At 44.3% G+C, this 16,004-nt stretch overlaps 1 protein-coding gene across 2 annotated transcripts in view; it reads right to left on the bottom strand.

Annotated features, from left to right (window-relative positions):
- The window catches only part of SPIN1 (spindlin 1), a 33,168-nt gene extending 17,486 nt beyond the window's left edge, over nt 1-15,682 (bottom strand). Inside the window, exon 1 of one of the 2 annotated variants that reach the window (XM_079995825.1) lies at nt 15,313-15,682. The gene's annotated coding sequence lies outside the window, so the exon portion shown is untranslated. The remainder of the gene's footprint in view (nt 1-15,312) is intronic. The other variant, XM_079995824.1, reaches the window with a different exon arrangement.
- Between the last annotated feature and the right edge of the window lie 322 nt (nt 15,683-16,004).

Below are 16,004 nucleotides of genomic sequence, written 5' to 3'. Positions count from 1 at the left end.
GCGGCCCTTTCTAGTGGTCCCCATTCAGCACCACAAACAGTTATTTTTTAAAATAAAAAACCCTCTCCAAAATCTTGTGGATCATTAATTTCAAATCACCTCCCCCTCACCAAAAGAAAACCCCATATACTTTCCTTTTATGAAGAAATACTCTTCTCAAGTTATGCAATTGATTACTGTCAAGTCCAGTTCCCCAAACCCAGAATCCGAATCTTGGTGATTCAGCCACTTGGTCCTGCAACATCAACCCTGCAACTTACACTGCTACCACTCCTTCTGTCCAGCCTGTGTCAGGAGGCTCTCAGACATTACTAGACACCAGTAAGATTCCAGAGAAACAAGAGCCAAAAATAAGGCTTTCTGCTCCCCGAGTCTCAGTGTTGCAAACTTACTTAGTGGCAAGTGAGCAAGCAAGTTAGGAACTGGATTTAGTACCAAGTAGAGTGACACCTACTAAATAATAAATAATATTTTTAAACGAGATAAATAGCAAAACTAAAGATAGCAGCACAAAATGGGACCCAACATAAAAACTACCGTTAGAAAATCAAATTCATAAAGTGGTTAGAAATTATAAACCCAAATAAAATAACAATGCTAATTTATCCCAACCCTATACAAATTGCAGGGCATTGACATCTACCAGTTATAATCCGTATCAGGAAAGGTAAGATCTCACAGGTGATGCGGAGAGACAACATAATAAAAGGAGACCAAACAGAACAGGAGTAAGCTTAGCTTTATCGTAAAAGAGATAGTAAGTAGGGTTACTCCCCAGAACCAATTAGAAGGTTTTGAAGTAAGAACTTTCTGGTACTTTGGCTCTGCACTTCCCCACAGCTGAAGCTACTTACTTCCCAATTAGCACGCCGCCTCCCTGATCTTAAAGCACAATAAGCCTAGATAACACAGGCACCATAACCCAATGACATCATATCCAACTGCTAAGAAGTAGCCCATATCCAAAGGCCACCTTTCAAGTTAATTGAAGGAAACATTTTCTTCACAATTACAAAAAAAAGCAGCTTTTGCTTCATGGTTTCTCATGCACATCTGCCAGTTAACCACAGTGGCACAGCCGTTTCTTGGGCCACAGTGAAAGTAGGCCAAATACATTTCACAATGAGCAAATCTGTGAAGCTCTTTTTGGTGACTGCAGCTGTATCTACTTGTATGACTTTCCAGCCATAACCATTCCATACAGGGCTGGCCTGCCCATGGGGCAAGGTGAGATGGCTTTGATTCCCACTTCAGCCATCTGATGGGGATGATTTGACCCCCCCCCATCTTGTTCCTGATGTGGATCTTCACTCACTCCTTCTTCCCTGGTGTAGGTGTTGGGGGGGGGGCGGAGAGCGCCATTGTGTGGTTCGCCCCAGGTGCCAAAATGTCTTCAGCTGACACCAACACAAAGACATGTGTATGAGAATGCCGATAGCCTGTGCAAGAGCTTCATGCAAACCAGCTTTTTTCCATACCATTACAAATACATATAACCAACTCCAAGCTGTAGCTGGAAGTCCACCTAGGCAAGTCTACACTCCACCCCAGACCTTCTGAATCATACCTTAAGCGTCATGGAAGGAAGAACAGTTAAGATCTGGACTCTTTTAATCTACATCCAAATGTCAGGGGGAGGTAGAAATAGAACCTCTCCTAGGATGGAAAAACTTCATGGATTGACAGTTGCCATGGATAATAAGAACATAAAAAGAGCTCTGCTGGATCAGACCAAAAGTTCATCTAGTCCTGCATTCCGTTCCACCACCCCGGGACCAGATGCCTATGGGAAGCCTACAAGCAAGACATGAAGGGATTAGCCCTCTCCAGCTGTTGTTCCTCAGCAACTGATATTCAAAGACACATGCCTCTGATCCTGCAAGGAGTATATAACCATCAAGATTTGATTGCTTTATACCCCAGGAATCAATCTAACTTCTTTTTAAAGTCGTGAGTGAATTCTGTAGTTTAACTATGCACTATGTGAAGCAGCACTTCCTTTTTTCCTGTACTGAATCTTCCATGTTTCAGCTTCACTGGATAACCCTAAGTTCTAGCGTAATATGAGAGGACAAAGGCCTATCTCTATCCACTTCTGCTTCTTAAAATACACATTTTAGACACTATTTGCCCAAAGGCTCCTGGAACCTGGGTCGTGGGTGCCAAAGCAAAATGCCCTCCAGCAGATCATTCCTATGATTTTAGATTTAGTAACATCCTGGGTTATGCGGGGGGCATGAGACTCCTCTTTCCTCCCTCTTAACCAGGCATCTCCAAACTCGGTCCTCCAGATGTTTTGGGACTACAATTCCCATCACCCCTGACCACTGGTCCTGTTAGCTAGGGATGATGGGAGTTGTAGTCCCAAAACATATGGAGAGCCGAGTTTGAGGACGCCTGCTCTTAACTGTAACCTCTGCTTTTGCCCCAGATGAGGTTGACAAGGAAGTCTCTTTCCAATCCTTTCAACACACTGTACTATTGAGGTGTGGAACAGGTGGTTTGAGAAATTAGCCTCCACACCCTGAACCTTAATCCCATTTCCCTGTATAGCACAAGTTCAGGCCCAATATAAATCTGTTATATCTATTATTTTTTATAAAGTGGGAATTCACCAATTGCAAGTCTGTTATTTAAAAAATATGCCACTTACAGAATTACAACCCTTGGAAAGTTTGAAAGATTCAGGCTTAGACTGGCTTCACATCCACAAGATTAACATCATCTTGAAAGATCCAGTGGTGCATTGTCCAGCCACAAAACGATGTTATGAACATCTGGATGTAGCAAGTGGTCCAAAAAGCAGGGTCTCTCATTGATATACAGTACCTGTTACTGTTACAATCCCAGTTCTCTCTGCATGGTACTTGGAAATCAATGTGGGAGATGGACCCTACAGGCGAACTGAAAGATTCTCAATGGCTTAAGATCTGGTCTACTCACCCACTTTAGGTCCATGTCAGCTAACATTCAGGAGGATATTTTGAAGGTGGTCCACCACTGGTTTTTAACCCCAGTCCGACTAGCTCATACTGTAAGATCTGGTCTCCCCCTAATGCTGGCAGGGTTATAAGATATGAGGAACATACTAGCATATGTAGTGGGGATATAACATAAATTATGAAAGCGGGCTGCAACAGAAATTAGTATTATTATTGGCAAACAGGTCACTTTGCATGCTAAGTTATGTTTTTTATCCATTTTTGATGTTGACAAATAATATCAGCAATAACACCAACAAAATTTTTATCTGCTGGTCACTGCTTGTTTAGCTATCTGTCAAGCATAGAAGGCGTCATCTTGTTACTCTTTGGTCTTATGGTTTTAAAGAGACACGTTTACTCCCATTTCTGAAAAACTGACCCAAATGATATGTGCCGCCGGGGGCGGGGCGGTTGCAGACCCCTCAGACTTATAATATGGGGGTGGTTTGTTATTTATATAACCAAACCATATCATGATTGGCACATTCCTACTAAAATATGATTGTATCTGGCAAATGTTTACTCTGTATAAATATGAACCTTGCATCCCACCATGGACTATATCTGATGATGCTCTTTTATGACTGTTAGTATGAAATATTTCTGTTCAATTTATTTACTGCATTTGGAAATTTTGTTTTATAATCATCATCATCTTGAAGTGGTAATCCTAAATATTACTATTACTACTTCCAATTTCCTATGTGCTGGCACAGCAACAACATATACTTGTTCACTCAGCAACTACCGGTATCTATCACTGGTGCTGATCCTATGATGTCTGGGAGATAAAGACAAGTGAACAGCATACAAATTTTGTTATACACACCAAAGTCTAGCCTGCAGGGACATTTAGCACCTTCAGCAAACAGAGAAGATGAGATTTTATCTTTTGTTTCACAAACAAGGCAGGAACACATTTTTGTGAGAGTAAAATGGCTCATGCTGCTCACTAAGGGTGCCAGAAGTGACCCAGGTGCCAGATCTTAGTAGGGTGCATTTCCGTCTAGCATGTAGTTACTAATTATTTTCCAATTCTGAACACAGGCTACTTAAATCTCCTTTAGGGCAATGGAATGTAAGCAGCCTGTGTACAGCCTAGGAAGTTATTTATAGACTCAAATTATGATATCACACTCTACCATGGCTGTTGAAGATCTCATAATCTAAAGCAAGTTTGCTGCTTCTAGGAAGAATAGAGAGGAAAACCTGGATACATCTAATAAAGGGTAGAGCTGATGATAGGACTATCTAGATCTATTTTTAAAAAATATTGAGGCAACACTACCAGACAGAACTGTAGGGTGTATTCACAAGCTTGGATAGCCATGCAAGAATCAGAATAACCATTTTCCATCTCAAATTACAGAAGTTGTAGACTTTAATATCCTGAGCTGTTTGGACTAGAAATGTCAAGGAGGGGGCCGCTTTCCTGAATCCTCCCTCCAAGCTGCTAATCAGTCACATGCAGGCACCGAACTGGTTACCAGGCTTTACTGGGTTATTTTCTGGCACCACCTACAGAACATCGAACAGCAAGTCTAAAATACGGCAGGTTCTCTCTCTCCCCTGGAAGGTTAACTCGAATATTTATAGGGGCTGGGGAATGCTGGCAACCAGCCAGCCCCATCAAATGCTCCCACTTTGGGGACTAATTGTTACCACCTGCCTGAGGGGCCCCACCCAGTGATACTTGCTCACAGGATCACTACTTCATGACAAGTTATGTGATATATTTGTCTACCATTCATACATGCAAGATACAATGGGGGGAAATCATCGTTCCGTACACTTAAGACCAGATTCAATGAATTAATCCCACTAGTATACACCTATGGAAAGACTTTTACCAGTGCCACAGTGTTACCACCACGTGTGCTCCCGCAACTGGTTCCCACGGTGGGGTGGGGGGCGGTCAGGAGAACCCCCAGAACAGTACACAAGGAAGAGAAGGGAGAACATTCCATCAGGCAAGCTGAACTTTCACGTTAGTGCAATTCCTCCCATAGGATTTCCAATGCAATTCCGTCTGACTCTATGATCTGCCTATTCTAGTAGCACACACACAGGGGGACTTGAAAATGCTTATTTGCCTAAATCATTTTAGATTGGCAATTGTTTTCAAAACATGCTATAATTTCATTATTTATGAAATAAATAAAATAATCCCTCTCCATCTGAGAAATGCCCCACTTACGAATTCCATCCTGGAAATGTAAAGTCCTGCTCATCAAGCCAAATGATTTGTTTTTGCACAATCTACCACTAAGTGATGGCTACTTCACTGACCTATCAGAAGTAGCCAACTTGGCTCACCTTATTATGCATGATCAGGCATGGCAAATGTTCTTGTCAGTAAACATCTTTACCTGTATCCAAATCATCAAGTTTGGATAAAAAAAAATCTGAAGTCTTGCACTCACAACATCCAGGAGACACACAGGTTTCTTTATAACTATAGGTAAAGTAACTAGCTATTTCTGAAGAGAGTCCCAATACTATTTTTGTACAGACTGATTAAAAAACCCACATGGCAAAGTCAGCTACTCTAGAGAAAATGACCCAAAGCTCTCTGCATTGTACCTTCATAGAAATGAAGAAAGTGCTAAAGTTTCAAGTTAGTCAGTACTGTAAGAATTAAAAGTTTGCAATACAGAGTGGCGCTACAATTCTGTAAAAAAATTGACTGGGATTATCCAGTTGCCTCAACCCTCATACTGGTTTAGTGGATTCCCTGTGACCAAAGGAGTGTTGAGCTTGCCAATTTACTGTAGTTCAGCACAATTTCCAATGTAAGCCGTTAATATGAAATAGAAACATTCTGAAGAGCTTGGGAAGAAATGACAAAGTCAATATGAAACACTGTCCAACACTGATGTACATACAACTAGAAGGTTACTAAGTGGGGTTGGTTGAAATGACCACTATACAACAGGCTCTGTTTCAGTGTTTCTCAAACTTGGGTCCCAGCTATTGTTGGACTAAAACTCCCATCATCCTTAGCTAGCAGGACCAGTGGTTGTTGGGAGTTGTTGGGGACTCAAGTTTGAGAAACACTGCTTTATGCATTCAAGTAAGAGCGAGGACTCGGTACCATACAAAATTGTTTCGGGTTTGTTTTCTAAATTCAGGAGTGCACATGAAAGTCCCTGGATAAATGAATGAGTAGTCCTAGTAGTAGTTGTTGTTATTTATTCAATTTATATACCGCCCTATACCCAGAGGTCTTGGGGCGGTTCACAGAAAAGATCACAATGTTTAAAATAAAAATAATAACCCAATACCATTTTTATGAGAACTTATGCAGATGGCAGAGAAATTGAACTAGGGTTAATTGATGGTATTGGAAATCAGCCATTCAGACAGGCAGAACTCCCTGTGAAAACTCAGGCTCACATTTCCAGATCCAGTTTTCCTCCTGGGTTCTTGGGGAGCAGCTGTTGCCAAGAATGCTTTTGCACAGTTTCAGCCGGTGTGCCAGCTCCATCCATTCCTAGAGAGATCATATCTGGCCAAGATAACATGCCTTAATTACCACCTAGAGGGAATTACTGCGATGCCGTCTCCATAGAGCTGTGTCTAAAATGTCCAGGAACTTCAGCTGGTCTAGAATGCAGCAACTTGAGTATTGACTGGAATAATTTCTTGGGAGTATGCTATTACAACAGCTACACTGGCTTCTGGCCTGTTTATGGGGACAATTAAAGCAACAACAACCTGTTTTTTGCCTTTAAAGCCCTGAGTCTTCTTATTCATAAAATCTGGCAGAGGGGCTTTTCTCTGCATTCCATCAGTAGTTGAAGTGTCTAGTGGGGACAAGGGAAAGCCACTTTGTGGTAGTTCCTAGGCTATGCAATGGCCTACCTAAAGCAGTTTGAGTTGCACAAACCTTTGCTAGCCAAGACTTTTGCTTGCAAACTTTTGCTTGTCAAGCTAAAGCTATAGTGCCGGTTACCTGAAGAATGATTTTTTAAATTATTTTTATCTGCTGTCTTGCCATTTTTAAAAAATAAATGTTGAAATTCAAAAAGAATATACTGTAAGCTGTCTTTAGTGTTATTAAACATGGCAAAATGGGCTATAAGCATGCTACAGTGGTGCCTCGCAAGACGAAAAGAATCCGTTCCGCGAGTCTCTTCGTCTAGCAGTTTTTTCATCTTGCGAAGCAAGCCCATTAGCGGATTAGCGGCTTAGAAAAAGGGGGGGGGAGTCGGAAAAACTCGCAAGACATTTTCGTCTTGCGAAGCAAGCCCATAGGGAAATTCGTCTTGCGAAGCACCTCCAAAACGGAAAACCCTTTCGTCTAGCGGGTTTTTCGTCTTGCGAGGCATTCGTCTTGCGGGGCACCACTGTATAATAACCCTATTACTAATTTCTCAGGCTAGGGAATGTACTTAGAAAGATAAAGGACCCCTGGGCGGTTAAGTCCAGTTGAATTCAACTGTGGGGTGTGGCACTCATCCCTGCTTTCAGGCCAAGGGAGCTGGCATTTGTCCGCAGACAGCTTTTCGGGTCATGTGGCCAGCATGACTAAACTGCCTCTGGCGCACAGTACACCGTGACAGAAACCAGAGCGCATGGAAACGCCGTTTACCTTCCCACCACAGCAGTACCTATTTATCTACTCATGCTGGTATGCTTTCAAACTTGTAGGTTGGCAGGAGCTCAACAAAGCAATGGGAGCTCACCCTGTCACGCGGATTCGAACTGCTGACCTGACGATCAGCAAGCCCAAGAGGCTCGGTGGTTTAGACCACAGTGCCTCCCGCGTCCTTAGAACATAAGCTATAGGCTCGAGTAACCTACTCACCTTGCAACTCTGATCATGTGTTGGTAAGTCTAACATGAACAAGTATTATTATTTAACAATTATAAGGCAAATAAATATGTCCTAGTATTGTACTAAAGCGATTTCTGCATAAGGCACGAAATATTGTAATTATGAACCTAAAAGCATATCAGAATATAAGGGCCCTTTCATGGATTATAATGAGCAGCCAAAAAAACCAGGTGAGGCTTAATTCATATTTCTGCTTTCCCCCTGCATACTCTCTACTCAAGAACCCTGTAAAAGAGCCCTAAGCCAAAAATGGACAGGGTTCGAAGGAAGAGTAGCAGCACATATTTGACCCAAGGCACTTCTAATCCACACAATTCCTCAGGAAAATTCTCTGGATGACATCTGTGTAGGCATATATGGTCAGAATGAAAAGTGGAAGAAACTAATTGTAAGAATGAAACAGGAGATGGGTAGCTACTTGCAAACATGCTATAATGAGACAAAGGAATGCATTTATAGAGTCTCTTTCTTCCCTTCCAAATTAGAGCATATCCCCCTGTTTTCTAGCTTTCCAACACCAGGATAGTGTATTATTAAAAATGCAGTATGAGTTATTCTCTTGTATGTTTGTCTCCTTGACTCATCTGCCACCCTTGCCCATATGACTGAAGACTGGTCCGAATACAAAGATTTATCTGGACCCTTCCACTTCACAAGATTAAGGCAGTCTGATGCCTCACCAATCTCAAATAATACATTGAACAGTGAAATGAGTTTTCTGTTTGTTCCAAAGCACAAAAGCTATCTGACATTCATTCTAATTGTTTTCTATCATAAAAATATCGTTTACACCTCTGCTGTTGATTTAAGTGTCTTTGGCCTCGTCACTCGGATTAAATAGACATCCCAAACATTCAATTTGCTCATTTCCTCACTACATTATTGGCCCACAGAGTACCAAAAATTAGTCCTCTTGAATCAGGTTAGAGTTTTAACAAACTTTACTGATATTTTGAAGAACATCAATAAAAATTACAACTAAGTGGGGGGGGGGGTTTCCAGCAAGTGATAATTTACAGAAGTTGACAAGTCACAAATGAAGGTAGAGTACAGTGGTACCTCGGGTTAAGAACTTAATTCATCCTGGAGGTCCGTTCTTAACCTGAAACTGTTCTTAACCTGAGGTACCACTTTAGCTAATGGGGCCTCCCACTGCTGCTGCACCGCCGCACAATTTCTGTTCTCATCCTGAAGCAGTTCTTAATCCGAGGTATTATTTCTGGGTTAACGGAGTCTGTAACCTGAAGCATCTGTAACCCAAGGCACCACCGTATAACGCTTAACAACCAAGGCAAGAAAAATGTAGATAATGGGTTGATAAAAATAGAGAAGATGGAAGATATATTTGGGAGAACAAGGAAAAGGATGTCATAGGAAAATTTCAAAGAACAGATTATTATTTTTTATCAACTGGTCAGACTGAGATAGCCTTACAGGCTCCCCCATTAGGTAAATAGCCAACCTTTGTTGGTCCATTCAAAATTTTCAGTGAGTGCCATAGGTACTACTAACTTGGGTTGTTCCTCTCTCCAGGCTAGAATCTCACTAGACAGAAAGCATGTGCACACACTTTCCATAGAACCTGGGTAAAAGTCAGTTCCAACAGACTTAAAACAGATTCTTTTGCGTATGAAAGGTTTTTTTAAAAAAAACCCACTATCAAATGAAAGTATGAAACTGCACAGTAAAAAATATGTAAATCTGGAATTCGCCAGCACAACAAAAACATTGATCCAAGGCAGCAATCCTCCTCATAGGACAAAAAACAAATAACATAACACATTAGTGTACACAGAGCTAACCTGTTATGGTTTGATAGCAGTTTTGAGATGATCCCTTGAGAGGATACGTAAGGATCCCTGCCTTAGATCCATGATTATGCATCTGGGCAGTGCTAAAGCACACTGAAACCATGATTTTTATTATTCAGTCAATGGAGACAGAAATGATCTGCAAATTGATGTTGATTTGGGGGAGAGGGAAGCTGTGGAAAAAAATCATGCATTTTGAATAGCATTCATTTCGCAGGATCTAGTGTGCATGTGCAAACACACATGCAAGTCTTCTCTGTATCTGGTACTTCATTCTCTCCTGTAGCACCCCATCTCCTTACCTGCTGACCAATGGGGTGACAGATGTCGCAGCCAGATCGCCCTCACATCCTCCTCCCTGCACCCCAGCAACTACATTTTCATCCCTCAATCACCCAGATCTCCTTTCTCCCTCCTACTCTCTTATTTGTTCTCTGGGAGAAAAAGGAGCCCCACCTCTTTGTCATCATTGCAAGGGGGTGCACCTTGTGAGCACCAAATTTAGATCCCAAGCGTGCCACTGTACCTAACAAGTGCCACGATGGCCACCTTGGGTCTGGGGAATTGCTCTGCAGAAGGGCTATCCAGCCACTGTTCTGCTCCTCCTATTTACTGATAACCAGAAATATCCTGGGAAATTACTTGGCTAAGTTTTGTGAAATAAACCTACCAAGTGACAAGGATTAACTTGAGAATGGTCTTGAGCTTGTGTCTGATTGAAATATGCCAACTAGATGCAACTTTTTAGTTCTGATTTAGAATACAGCTAGAGGTGCAAACCTGGCAAATATAACATACAAAACCTTTCCATTATTTAAAGTTCTAGCAGCTATGGAAGCTGTCAAGTTAACATGACCCAACCACCTTTGCCTTCCTTATTCAGGTCTAAACAGCAAAGTCACTGGAATTATCAACTATCAACATTTCCAATCCCTCTAAATCAGCTTTCCGCAACATGGCACACTTCAGATGTTGTTGGACTGCAACTCCTTAGTATCCCTGATCGTGATCAACTCTCGCCCAGAAACCAATGTCCCCACTGTGGAAGGATGTGTGGATCCAGAATTGGCCTCCACAGTCACTTATGGACTCACTGTTAAAACCATTTACAGATAGGTAGCCGTGTTGGTCTGCCATAGTCAAAACAAAATAAAAAAATTCCTTCCAGTAGCACCTTAAAGACCAACTAAGTTAGTTCTTGGTATGAGCTTTCGTGTATCTGAAGAAGTGTGCATGCACACGAAAGCTCATACCAAGAACTAACTTAGTTGGTCTTTAAGGTGCTACTGGAAGGAATTTTTTTCTTTTGTTAAAACCATGTTTATGGAAGACAATCTTACTTGGCTACGAGTGATTGCCAAAGTAGAAGAGTATCCCTAACCACCAGCCGTGCTGGCGCTGATGGGAGTTGTAGCCCAAAATACTTGCAGGGCAAAAAGTTGAGGAATCCTGCTCCAAATGAATGACTGCTTGCCTGAGGTATGACTTAACTGAAGCATGCTGAGGCTACAGCAAATTGAGAACCCTGCACATCTGTGCCTCAGTACTGTGGCACAGTGCATAATAGGTTGGGTGGGTGCGCAGCAAGATTATTTCAGGTTACACGCAGGTACAGTAGTGAAGAAAGAGTGTAGCATAAAGGAGACATATGTCCACTGCAGGAGTTCCAACGGGAAGTCTTGGAAGTTGCTTGCGTTGTTCCAAAGTACAGTGGTACCTTGGGTTACATACGCTTCAGGTTACAGACTCCGCTAACCCAGAAACAGTACCTCGGGTTAAGAACTTTGCTTCAGGATGAGAACAGAAATTGTGTGGTTGGCGGCACGGCGGAAGCAGGATGCCCCATTAGCTAAAGTGGTACCTCAGGTTAAGAACAGTTTCAGGTTAAGAACAGACCTCCAGAACGAATTAAGTTCTTAACCCGAGGTACCACTGTACAGATTCAAATTGTTTCAGATGGAATAAACAGCACCAGGTCAACCAAAGGTCTCACTGGTTCAACATAAAGTTTGACTTGGACTGGCAAAGGGAATTTCAATTTGCAAAAAGCCTCATCTATATGTCTAATCACCTACAGCATACCAACTGCATATACATAACTATCCTGAAGCCCCACCTCTCTGTTACTCCTACCCCTTACAAACAGCAAAGCAATAGCCATTAAGCACAGTTCAGCTTTCTGCTTAAGCCCTTCCCTATGGAACTGAACAACCCTGGCCAGAGAACCAGTACCTGCCTGCCGAAACTTGCTCTGTTTATTTTCTGTTCATACTTCTACTCCCTCCCCTGGAAAGCCAACTTACAATTAATCAGTATCAACATATAATCAAGTTAGAAGACACAGATTCCTCAAACTGCCACAATGCAGAAAGTAGTCTCTATAAGAGGATGATCCTAAAGGCCTTAACTTAGCTCCCTCACATGTGTTTGAGCTCATAACCTCACAACCCACTCCAGAACCCTTTGAATTTCCATTATTCTTTGTCTGTAGGGGTTGATAAGGTTCCTACATCAGAATGTTCATTTAAATGTCTTTGTTTATCCTATGTTTTAAGCTTTGAGGTCAGTCTTTTCTCTAATGTCCTAAAGAGTTAGGTTCTACAGTCTTCCCATGTACATCATTTGACTTTTGCTTCCTCTGCATCTAGACCAAGCAAAGTTTAGTAAAACAAGTCAATACAAATACAGTATGGCTAAATATTTATATACTTTCACTCTGTAGTGGTGTGCCGCCATGGAGACTGCCCTATTAACTGCTCTGAAAACAGGATGAAGGGCATCATTTGCTGATCAACAAGTCAACTGTAACAAGAATACTGCATGCAAAGCCCAACAAAAACTGAACAAAAGGTTCGCAATTGTAAAACCTGGTCAGCAACCGATTTTCCTTGGTCCCATTCGTGGGCAGAGACTAATCAAAGCTTCATTTCAGTACAGGTGCAATTCTTCATTCAGGAATACTGAACATATTTGATAATGTATACATAACATGCAATATGTTAGCTTTGTGCTTTTATTACTGTATTCTTTCTTGTAAGCCACTTAGAATTATTTTCAGTTATACAATCTATATCCGTACCACTTAACATAAATATTTCAAACAAAGGCTCCCAACTATGCATTTATATAATTTTGTAATGTGGCAGCTAATCCAAGAGTTCCAATTTCCAAAGCTTGACAAATATTCCATTATTCTACCCATCTGCTCTGCAATTTCAAAATCAATTTTACCAATCACCACCAAGCATTTAAGTTCCAAGTGGTTACATTATGTATTTTTGAAAGATACTACTAACTTTGCTGGTGATAAATTATGCAAAGGCCACAAAATTATTGTGTGGACAAAGGAATAGTAACACAAAGCCAACATTCTAAACATTAGTAACATCCTCAGAAGTAAAAATGTACAATTGGGGGGGGATCTCTCTTGTAGCAACCAGTCACCCACAGGCAGCACAGAACCGAAGAAAACTCTTGTGCATGATCCTCCTTTAAAGAAAAGCATGCAATTATACCCAAGGTCATTTTACATGAGAAGAAACTGCAAAGGGCCTTGTCAACTAAAGATGTGTGTGTGTGTGTGTGTGTGTGCAGTTCAAAACTGTTTTATGAAGTTTTGTCAAAGCCAGAAGGAGGTGCTGGTAGCTGGCCAAGATCTTTGGGGTTATTGTTTTTTAAAGTCTTGGATGCTTTCAATGAGCAACACTGGATAGTGAGGAATCTTAGATCTGTGTAGTCACTGAAACCCTAAAAAATGAGGTGCAGCCCTTCCTTGTATGCACTTATCTTGTCGTTATGAAGAAAAGTTATTGTATAAAACTGAACTACCATCAACATATGCATGTTTTAACTCTCGCAGCTCAACAATTACTTCAGATTCTGGAACGGCAGAAGCACTAAAAAAAGGATGAATCAGACTGGGGGGGTGGGGAATTGCCACCCTGTCTTCAGAGCTAACATACTGTATGATGCCAGGTAATGAGGCATATCCCAAAATAAAAGGAATGGCCCTGAGCATCCTGCTAACGTAACACCTATTTAATAACCTTAATCACCACCAGCATTTTTTTGGTGCATCAGCCTCCCTTCCCCCCATGCCTAGAAGACAGATACGCACATTCCAGTCAAGCCTCTCAGCAGAGGTCGCACCACTCACCCCCTCCCCCTCCCCGAGGCCTCCCTAAGCTTGCAAGAATCTTTTGGACTTTTCCTCTACCATACTGTACAAAAAAGAAAAGAAAAGAAAGCTCCAGAGCAAAGACCCTTCCCTTTATATCCCATCAAAGTCTCTCTCTCCCTCCCTCTCACACACACACTGCAGTTTCCTTCCTTTTTGGGTGGGTTGGGGGGAAGGGGAAATAAAAGAGGGGGAGGCAAAGCACAAGTGGATGAAAGACCAAGAAGCAGAGAGAAAATGAGCCCTACAGGGGGGGGGGAGCAGAGCGTCAGCCATGTTTTGCTTGTGTGTGTGTGTGAATGTGAGTCCAGTATTTACAAACCTGCAGCTGCAGCAGCTCTTGGAGTCTGTGAAGGAAGAGGGGAGGGAGGGAGGAGGGGAGGGAGGGAGAGGGAAAGGCAAGAGGAAAAAGAAAAAAAAAGGAGGGGGAGGAGGGAGAGAGGGCGAGGAGAAGGAGAAGGGGAGAAAAGCAGAAAGAAAGGAGAGAAGGGAGGAGAGACAGGCAGCAACAGCAGACAAAGGAACCCAGCAAAGCCTGACAAGACACACACACACACACACAGACACACACACAGAGCTGCTGTGGCAGGCACTGTGGCAGCTTTGTTTGCCTCCTTCCTTGGCCATTTTCGTTACCTAGTGGGAAGTTTCTGGAGGATGTGTGTGTGTGTGTAAGAGAATCTGAGTGTGTGATTGAAAGTGTTTGTGAGTGCGTGAGATTGTGTGTGCCTGTGTGAGTGTGTCTGTCTGAGATTGTGTAACTGAGTGTGTGTGTCTGTGTGAGTGTGCAAGAGAGCCTGTGTGTGAGAGAGACACACAAGGCTTGCCACATGCTCATGGGCACCACTAGCAACAACAGATCCATCACACCCCCCCCCCCTATTCACCAACACAAACACACACACACACTTCCCCCTCACCTACCCCCGCCCCTCACTCCCTCGCGGCTCTCTGTTCCCGATAATGGGATTTTATTTTATTTTTGCAGGATGACAAAAAGGCCCCAGGCTCTCCCCCCCCCCCCCCACAAAACAGAGCAATGTGTATATAAGGAAGATATTTTTTTTTGGGGGGGGGTTAAAAGACCACGAGCGTCTCCCTCTCGCTCCTTCCACCCCACAGGAGGGGAAAAGGGTCCCCCGCCGGGCCGGGCTGGCGCCCCCTCCCCCGTTTCTTCCTAGCAACAGCTTCCGGGGGGGGGAAAGGAGGGAGAAAAGAGAAGAAGAAGAAGGGGGGGGGAAGCCTGGCGCGAGCTAGCGGGGGGGGGGAGGAGGAGGAGGAGGAGGATCGCGCGCCCTCCTCGGATGAATAATAAATAACGCCAGCCCCGAGGGACGCGGGGCGGGAGGGGCCAGGCCAAGGGAGCGGCTCCCCCACAGCGACTCCCACCGGCGGTGGCCGGTACTGCCCGGCCGGGCCAAGGGCGGCGCGGCGGCGGCTCCTTTTCCCGCTCCCTTTCCCCTCCCCCCCCTCCCGCTCCCCTCAGCGCCGTTACCTCACCTGCTGCTGCCGCTGCCCGAGCCTCCTTGCCCGCCCTCTCCGCCGCCTCCGCCTGCACCCGGGCGGGCGCGCGGTGCCCGGCGGGGGTGCGGCGTCGGCGGGGGTGCCAGTGCTGCAGAGGCTCCGCCAACCCCCCGCTCGCCCGGCCAGGCCGCTCAGCTCCTCGGCGGCGGCGGCGGCGGCGGCGGTTGCTGCTGCGGCGGCTCCCCTTGTCTCGCTCGGCCCCCGCCGCCGCCGCTGCTCAGCCCTCCTCCTCCTCCTCCTCTCCCTTGCCACATTGGGAGCCTCCCCCTCAGCCTTGCGCGGCCGCCGCTGCCAGGAGAGAGGCCTCCGCGCCTTCCTGCCAAATAGTGAGCCGCTCCGAAACGCGCGGCCCCGCCTCCCGCCGGCCTGCTGCGGCGGCCGCGCAGGCGCACTGCCGCCGCCGAACTGCGACAGGAGAGCCGGGGCCTCGGCCGTCTGTCTGGCCCGGCGCGAGAGCGCGCTCCTCTCCCTCCCTCCCTCCCTCCGGGAAGGCGGAGTGCGCATGCGCCGGCTCACTTGCCCGTGGATTGAGCAGGGGAGCAGGGGCTTCGCTTTCTCGCTGCTGCTGCTGCTGCTGCTGCTACTGCTCCAAAATCTTCCTGTGTTTTTTTAAAGCAACAATACGCTCTCAGTTTTTATGGAGTCTGCTCTTTTCTGCATGCAGCCCC

The sequence above is a fragment of the Podarcis cretensis genome (genome assembly GCF_951804945.1).
Source record: "Podarcis cretensis genome assembly, chromosome: 11".
Lineage (NCBI taxonomy): Eukaryota > Metazoa > Chordata > Lepidosauria > Squamata > Lacertidae > Podarcis > Podarcis cretensis.
The sequence above is the reverse complement of the archived record's forward strand: the minus strand, read 5'-3'. Positions and strand labels throughout refer to the sequence as shown.